General features: G+C 46.0%; 1 protein-coding gene across 3 annotated transcripts in view; it reads left to right on the forward strand.

Moving 5' to 3' along the window:
• Window positions 1-2,705: 2,705 nt before the first annotated feature.
• Window positions 2,706-8,362, forward strand: part of CPNE1 (copine 1) — a 45,242-nt gene continuing 39,585 nt past the window's right edge. The window contains exons 1-2 of one of the 3 annotated variants that reach the window (XM_064465111.1): window positions 2,740-2,818; window positions 5,687-5,737. The gene's annotated coding sequence lies outside the window, so the exon portion shown is untranslated. Of the gene's footprint in view, window positions 2,819-5,660; window positions 5,738-8,362 lie in introns of those variants that run through there. The other 2 variants (XM_064465109.1, XR_010375138.1) reach the window with 2 other exon arrangements.

Below are 8,362 nucleotides of genomic sequence, written 5' to 3' on the forward strand. Positions count from 1 at the left end.
AGATAAAGCTCCTACTAATCAGAAAAGTAGGTTTGTGCTGAGTAGGCATATTAAAACAAGGTGTTTAATTTTAAAAAGTAACTGCACAGGATCAATAAGGCACATCATAGCTGACTGCAGATTTGAAGTACAGATAGGAATGAGGAGAGTATTTCTGGGAAGGAACCTGTGAGGATTATTTCTGTTGAACAGTTTTCTAAATGATCTGGAAACAATTAAGGCTTGCAGTTAGCATGTAGCAATCAGAAAGGACAATACATAGTAGTGTGACTCATTTAGTAAACTGGATTCATTCATCCAAGCCATGTCCTTGTACAGATGAAGGAATAGGATCAGGTTGTGTTTACAGAATGGTATCCCTAGGGTGCTGGGGAAGCGAGGAGCCTGGGAGTTGTGGTCATGTTTCCAGACTAATGGTGTAGCGAAAGCATTATAGCAAGGAGGAAGATGTTTTTATTGGTTCCCTCAAGGTTCACTTTAAAATATCCCGTGTTAATTTTTTTTCCCTAGTTGGGTACCTAACACCTTACTTCAGTTCTGGTTTAGGTGGAGGAGACGGATAAATTACTTCTCTCGGTCGTTTCCTAGTACCTAATGGAGGCAAATCCCATTCTTCCCTAACACTGTCTTTCTCTGCCTGCCTTCCACCACATGCATGTTACAGGGGACCATATGGGACATCGCTACCACTGACCCCTGTCTTCTAACCTTCTGCCTACCAGTGTTTTGCTTTCCAGAGACACTTTTTCCCCTGCTGTTAGTACCTAACATGCTGCCAATGCCCCTTTGGTACCTCTGCGCACTTGGCATGTTCCTAATACTAGTCCAGAATTTTATTCCCTCTCATTCACTTGACAAACAAATCTGGTCCTGTTAATCTTGGGTGAATGAAATATTTTCTCCCAATGAAAATTTTGGTATGGCTGAGAAGACAGCTGGGGACCTGTGGAGGTCATATGTGTTACAGGTATCTGTTCCAGACTTTGCTCCAGCTGAGCTGCAGCACAGACCAGAATGCTTGAGGGGCAAGGACACATGCTGGTCTGCAGCAGCTGTCCAGGGCATCAGGACATGCTCTCCAGTGTACTTCGTGGAGCCAGTACAGAGTCTACAGGCCTGCTGAGGATTTTTAGTTTGGTCCTGGTTTTTTTGCTGGTCCACAGAGTCACAGCTCTCCACCAGACTTTATTTCAGCAATAAAAAGCAATGTGGTGACTCATCACATAGCACAAAAGCTGAAACATCTTGGTTTTCTCCCAACCAGGGATGCTCAGCACTGCCCTTTGTTATCCTACACATTCTCCCTGCTTCAGGGTGGCTGGTGCAGCCTGGGAAGTGCTGCAGTGCCACAGAGCAAGGCCCTGAGCTGCTGGTGCTCCTGCTGCTCTTTGTGTACCTTGGGCAAGCAGATCTCCAGGGGGTCTGGCAAGGCCAGCTGTGGATACCTCTGGTAACTCCAGTCACTTGCTTCTCTTGCCTCTGTTGAGGCGCACATGCTGACAGCTATCCTGGCCTAGTGTCACTAACGCTATAAAAAGGCAAATTACTGGATACTACCTACAGCAATCAAAGAGTGATGTGTAAGCAGATGGCACACCTAGCAAGATAAAAAAGAGGTGTTAGCTTTACAGAACTGATAAATTTTCAGGGGAGACATTATCATAAATACCAAATAGGGTACAAAAATCTGTAAAAGGAGGGATAACAGGGAGAAGATAAAGGAGTGTGGGCTGTTTATTGGAAGGGGATGAGGGTAGTGAAGGAGAATTGGGGGTAGGAAGACGGGATATACAGGGAAACATATCATGGAGTGCAGTTATTGTGGTGCCAAGCAGCTCCAGGCTTGGTCCCATTGCCTCAGGACAACACACCAATCACGTTTTGGCCCTGTTTTCTGTTGAGTGGTGAAAAACAACATAGTTAACTGAATTGTTGAACTTCCAAATTTGCTGGAAAAGTGTTTGCAATGTGAGGCAATGAGTTATTTTCATTTGTGTCTTGTAGCAGACTATGCAGGGTTTTTTGTTTGGTTTTTTTTTTTTTAAAATTTGAAATGGATGCTGCTGTAGTGTCCACTGAAGTGTAGTGACAGAGCATTTCCTCAGAGGTGTCTAGCTGTTCTTCAGCACAGGACACCGCCTAGTTGTTTGTGTTGCATGTGGATTTAGCCAAGCAAAGGGTGAATGTGGTATGGGGCAGTTACACTCTGAAGGGCATCGAGCCAGGGTAAATCTGACTTCAATTCTGCAACCTGGTCCTAAGTGAGGAAGTCAGAAGCGACCACTCTCCTCAGGGTTATTCTGTTCGCTGGAAGATCGATGCCGCCTCACCAATCACCCTCAGTCACAACATCATTAACTTCCAGGAAACGTGTCACACTATCACATATTGCTACCGTACCAGAGGCAACGGTGCGGGTCTTGTACCGCGGGTCCGGCGCTGCTGTTCCCAGCCCCCGGCTGTGGCGCACCCTGTGGAAAAGCGCGCGCTGACGGTCGGAAGGGACACGGGCGACGACCACTTCGTCGCGTAACCGCCACCACCCCGAAGGCGAAGTGCGATCAACGGCCCGGCGCATGCGCGGCCCCGCCCTGGGCGGGGCGCCCGACCGGAAGTCCTGCGCATACCAGCAGGACCCCGCCCTCCTCGGGCCGCCCGGCCAGGCCCCGCCCCTCCCTGGCGGCGGGTGGCGGCGCCGCATCGGAGCGGCCATTTTGTGTCGCGGCGCGGTCGGTGGCGCTGGGCTCGGCTCGGCGCGGAGCGGGGCCCGGGGCGGGTCGGCTCCGTTCTAACCCTTTTTCCCCGTACAGATCCCTCGGTAAGAGCGCGGCGGCGCCCGGGCGGGCTGGGTTGCCTGTCCTGCGCTGCGGGCCCGCGGCGTGCGAGCCGAGGCGAGAGGATGGCGGCCGGGGGGGCGCGGCGTTCGCGCATCCCCGCGCACAAAGGGCCAGGCCGGGTGGCGCCTCCCGCGCTGCGGGCCCGGGGCGCGGAGCGGGGGCCGCTTCCGTGTCCCTGCGGCCTGGCGCGCTGGGGCCGGGCGGCCCGGGCCGCGGAACGGCCCTCGCCCGCTCCTTTCCTTCCTCCCTCCCTCCCGCCGCGCCCCCGCCCGCGCCCGGCGGCCCGCGGAGCTGCGTGGCCGGGGCGGGCAGGTGAGTATGTGTGGGCCGAGTGCAGGCGCCGTGGGCCCGGCCGGTAGGGGCGGCCAAGTGACCTTGTGCCGGAGCCGGCGGCGAGTCCCGGGGCCGAGTCGGGTCTCGGGCTCGAGGCCGAGGCGGGGTCGGAGCGCGGGAGCTCTGCCGGCGGCGGCCGGGGCTGGGCGAGCGCGGGCTGCACGGCGGCGGCCGGGGGGTGGCGCAGGCCGGGAGCGGCGCCGGGCGGGCCGTGAGCTGCGGGGGAGCGGCGGGAGCTGCGGGCCTGGCGGCGGCGCGGTCCCGGTCCCGGTGCCTCGCCCCTCCGGCGCGGGAGGAAGCGGCCGGGGCCGGCGCGGCTTGTCCCGGGGGTGCTTCGCCGGGCGCCGGCGGCTGCTCGCCCGGCCCAGGGGGACGAAGCGGGGCAAACGCTCTGCACTTTGCGGGGAAGATGGTACCTGGTGCCTGCGGCGCTGCCGCTGCCCGTCGGGGTGACCCGCGGAGTCGCCCTAACGCTCTTCGCTAATAAAACCCAGCTCTGTAAAAAAAAAAAAAAAAAAAAACAAACAAAAAAAAACCACAGACAAAAAAACCTCCCCCAAAACCAACCAAGTGTTGAAGTGGGTCCCAGAAGTACACCAGCAGTCTGTGTGAACTTTCTTCCAAAAAAAACCTCGTGGCTCTGGTTTTGCTCACTCTTAAACTTAACGATTCTCCTTAGTGATTTTCTTACCCACCTTGATCTGCTGGGGTTAGGCAGAAAAATCGGCAGGTTGTTTCCCCGGTGGTCTCCTTTTAAGGTTGTTTTATTGGCTGTTTTGTGTCTAGTGCATGGCGGTTCTTCCTGTTTAGCTGACGGGGTGTTGGGGAGAGTCTCTCCCGTGAAGTCCCAGAGGTGTGGTGGCAGCGTGTATGGGAGCACATGTGCCCTAGTCAGTGTTTGCCTAGTTAATATGCTCTTGGCATCGGGTTGATTGGAAAGGGTGTTTTTACTTATGAGAATGATGGGTGGTTTTCTTTAAAGTTGATAGAATTGAGACTTGCAAACAAAAGTAGATGCTGTTTGGTGGAAAGGTTAAACATAGTAGAGTGGAGTTTTGCACCTTGCTGCCTCGTTTTATTCATGTAGTTTTATATTCTAGCATGTTGTTGTAGTCCACTGCAAATCTTCAGCTTGTTTTCAGTGTTGTGAAGAGGAATATATGCAACGCTGTGGTTGCTATACTGGAAATACATCAAATGAATTGGGTTTTTCTTCCAAATGGAAAGTTCCTCGTGCATGAAAGATTTATCTGCTTCTTGAAGCAGGCGTGTTTGTGCGTGAAACTGTTTTTCAGGTGACTATATTCTTTCCTGCATTGTAAACTACTGTTTGATTCTGCTAGATATGAAAGTGTATAGTTGAATCCTTCTAATATAGGATTGCTTGTTTCTCTTAAAGGTCTAATAATAAAAAAAAGGTTGTCTTTTCCTAAATGCATTTGTCATTTTAATATAAGTCTGAAGAGCGTAGTTCTGTCTTTCTCACTTGTAAGTCTGCTGTTAATGTCCTGGAAGATCTGTGAATATCTGTGTGTGTTTTAATTCCCTCTGTTAGGGTTTTTGTGGATGGTTGTTTGATAGTACTTCTTTCTGTAAGTTCACTTTGGTAACAATGCTTATTACTGAAAATGGCTTGTGTGGGCTGCGTGAGGAGGTGGCAGTTATTTGTTCATAGTGTGATTTGTTCCTGGATAGTTTTCCGAACATTTACAGTTTTAGTATGAGATGGTCTACTAAGCAATGAAAGAGCAAGGGTTTTCCATCCCTTCTTTAAATAGAAAATACATATGTTGCCACTTAAAACGTTTGTCTCTTTTGTTGAGTTATAGTCCCAGGAAGACAGTTTTTATACAGGGATGAAAAAAAAGGGCTTTTGATCAGGATTTGGATAACGAAATGGCAGATTACAGCTGCAAATACAGTATCTAGGTGGGGAGTTCTTAATGTGTGCTCTGTAGAGGTGACTGCCTAGAGGTGGCTGTGAAATGTCACTTAGTTTCACCGTTTTGTGTGACTGAAGAATTCTTCACGTGCAGCTATAGGGAGGCTTTCTGAGATGCAGCTTACATTGCTTTGTTCAAGTAAGAATATGTGTATTGGAGGCTCCATTACTGATGGAGCAATGGGTTTGTTAAATTTCAGGGTTTTGAGGTAGTTAATTCTTTGCCTTTGAAAGAGTTATTTGTTCACCTACTGGTGATGGGAATATTTTAAAGATTCTTTGATTGTTTTCTGGTTCTTATATTCTTTGTGGAAGGCAGATTCATGTCTTGAAACCATACAAAAACCGCGCGATGCAACTACCGACAAATCATACAGGGATAAGGTATTAGAAAATGCACTTTTCCTCATATGGTTGTTTTATGTTGCAGTGCCTTGTGGTGGTCGCAGGTTTGAACTTGCTATATATACAGTTCTTTGTGGACTGTTACTGCTGTTGTGTTGCCTGCATTGATTTTTGCCTCCATTTATTCTTTATTGCAGTCTAAAAGTTGGTTTTAATTGGTTGCCCACAGGATTGGCTTGGCTTCTGCTACTTGTTAAGAAAAAAACATCTGTCTTTGCAGGTAAGAGCCTTTGAATTGAAGACTTCTTTATGTGCACATTGAGTATATCTTGCATATTTGAAGCTTTTTGAATCTGTGACTTGGTGTCAAATAATCTATAGCTAGTCTATTTACTTTGACTCCCACTGGTGATGGTGGTGCTGGCTATGTTGTTCTTGTAAACAGAAGTTTCTGCCAAACTAATGTTTCGTTGTTTCATCAGCATGTGGTAGTCTGGAACACTCTCCCAGTTATTTTGCACTGTTGGAAAGTGTAGCTACTTTACTGCAGGCCACAGGTCTGCATGTTTCTAACTATTGGAGCTTAGACATGTACAATAAGTGGTTCTAATTAGGTTTGACAGCATTTAAAGGGATCGTATAGGTTCAAATTAGCTCAGAGATTACTATCTTAATCTAAAAGGTTGATTTTAGGCCTTTTTTAAAAAAAAAAGCAGAACTGTAGTCTGCATTTTTAGCTTTTGCTAGGCAGTCGCAGCCTGGATACTTAAAATTCCTCCTGTGATACCATTGTTATTCCAGTTTTTAGTCTTCGTCCTAGAATTGCCAAATATGTTGTGTGTGGCTGTGTGTACTGCGTGGGTGTTGTACTTTAATATTCCCCAGGGACTATGCTGAATCTTCTGAACTTGTTAATTTGAAAAATGCATACATCTTAAAGCTAGTCTGGTGTTTTTATCAATATATGCATGTGACCCAAATTTTGCTTATTTTACTGACTAGCACATAGATAGAAGAAGTAATATTGTCATCTTGTATGCCTTTTTGTAGTGTAACACCAATGTTTTTAAAGATGTTACTGTCAAGACACATAAACGTGGTGTTAAGGCTCATCAAATGGGTTTAATCAGATTGTCACCATCCCTTTAATCTCCGTTTTTGATGTTGGGTTGCTAGCGGGGCAGCTTGCCCATAATACAACTCTAGGGTTTGGGCTTCTGGTCTCTCCAAAAATATACCAAATGCACAAAATGACAACAAAACTGTCATTTGCCTTAAAGTACCTTTTTGTAAAGGGGGAAAAGCTGGCAGCATGAGAACACCTCTAATGGTCCAACAAAAAGCCTTCAGTGCACCCTTAGCAGGCGCCTAGCTATTCTGTGTCTGAAGTTAATATTGCCTCTGCATCTATGCTGATCCTTACAAGTGAACGGTGAGATACTTGAGCAGGCTGTGTTTTTTCATTAGTTGGAGAATTTGAATGAGTGAGTTATTGTCTCCTAAGTGCGTTTTGGAAAAAATTGGCCTTGTGAATGCTTAGAAATGTGAAATTTGGCCCTTTTGGTCCTTCTGACTTTTCTTTCAATCATAGAAGCAAAGCTAATACTTTGTTAAAGCACTGAAGCAGTTATGTTTTGAGTTGACAAAACGTTTTTTGCCAAAAACATTTGATGGAGTAAAGTCCTTAAAATTCTTTCCATTCATACCATGCTACTGTTAGCTCTTGCTTAATAGCAAGCATGTGGCTTAATATCGTGCATGGAATTAACTGTGCTGAAGTCATTGCAGCTTGTTTTTCTAGCAACTATATGCAGCTGTTTGGGTTTTTTTTGGGCAATAGTGTTTTAGTGGCCTAAATAGAATACATAGTAAATACGTAGTAAAACTTCATTATAAATGCTAAGAGGTATCTTGAAGTTTTGAATTTAGTGCAAGATTGAAACACTTGCATTATCCCGGAAGTATGTAAATCTTCAGATGCTTGAACTCTTAAGAACTTTTTGTGACCTTATCTGTTAATTTGTCTCCTGGGCTAGATTAATGGAATCATTAGTAAATGCAGTTAGCTAGCAGGTGTCTGTTCTGATAAAGAATACATGGTGTTCAACCAGCAGATCTGAGCAGAAAAATCTTCCCAAGATGCTGCTGTTCAACTGATAGCCATATCAGATTGTCATCCCTTTGGTGTTAGTAAGGAAATAACTAACACAAGAAACTCAAATATCTAACTCCTGATGCATAAGAATTTCTGAAACTTATTTCTTTGTATAATAGGTAATAGAGAAAATGTAAACCTCCTAGCAAAATTCGCTGTTCGTAGTAGTATTTTAGTTTTCAAAGCATAGGTGCAAAACTAGGGATGCTTTTATGCTGCTTGCCTCAGGACCATCTAATTCAAAAGCAAACCCATAGTGTAATATAGTAAATTTTGGTTTTACAATCCCCTTTATGGCTTCCTTAAAGTAGGCAGAATTTTTATTTTAGCTTTAGTTTCAGAGATTGCTATTAATGACAGGCAAATTCAAAATAAAACTACAGGATCATTGAAAAATACTGCTGTTTTAAAACACCACAAAAAGTCTTAATGCTTTCCTGGATGTGTACATAGCATAGATAGTTCTTACTTTGACCTGGTGGTTTTTTTCACGAGGCAGTTATTTTGGTGTTGGAAAATGATTGGGCAGTGAACTTTATTCTCAAGTTAAATAAGTGACTATAAGAGATAAATGCAAGATGTTGCTTTTGTTACCTCGATGTGGAGATGAGAGAGTTGCTTTAAAAAAAAATATGCCTGAGGCTTAGTGTATATATTCTCCTTCCTGTTGCTGCCACTCCCTTGGTGGAGTAGGGGTTTTCCTAGCAGTGTGTACAGCTAGATTTTTTTTTAGTCCTCGCATGTTCATCT

Source organism: Phalacrocorax carbo, chromosome 14 (genome assembly GCF_963921805.1).
Source record: "Phalacrocorax carbo chromosome 14, bPhaCar2.1, whole genome shotgun sequence".
NCBI classification, from domain to species: Eukaryota; Metazoa; Chordata; class Aves; order Suliformes; family Phalacrocoracidae; genus Phalacrocorax; species Phalacrocorax carbo.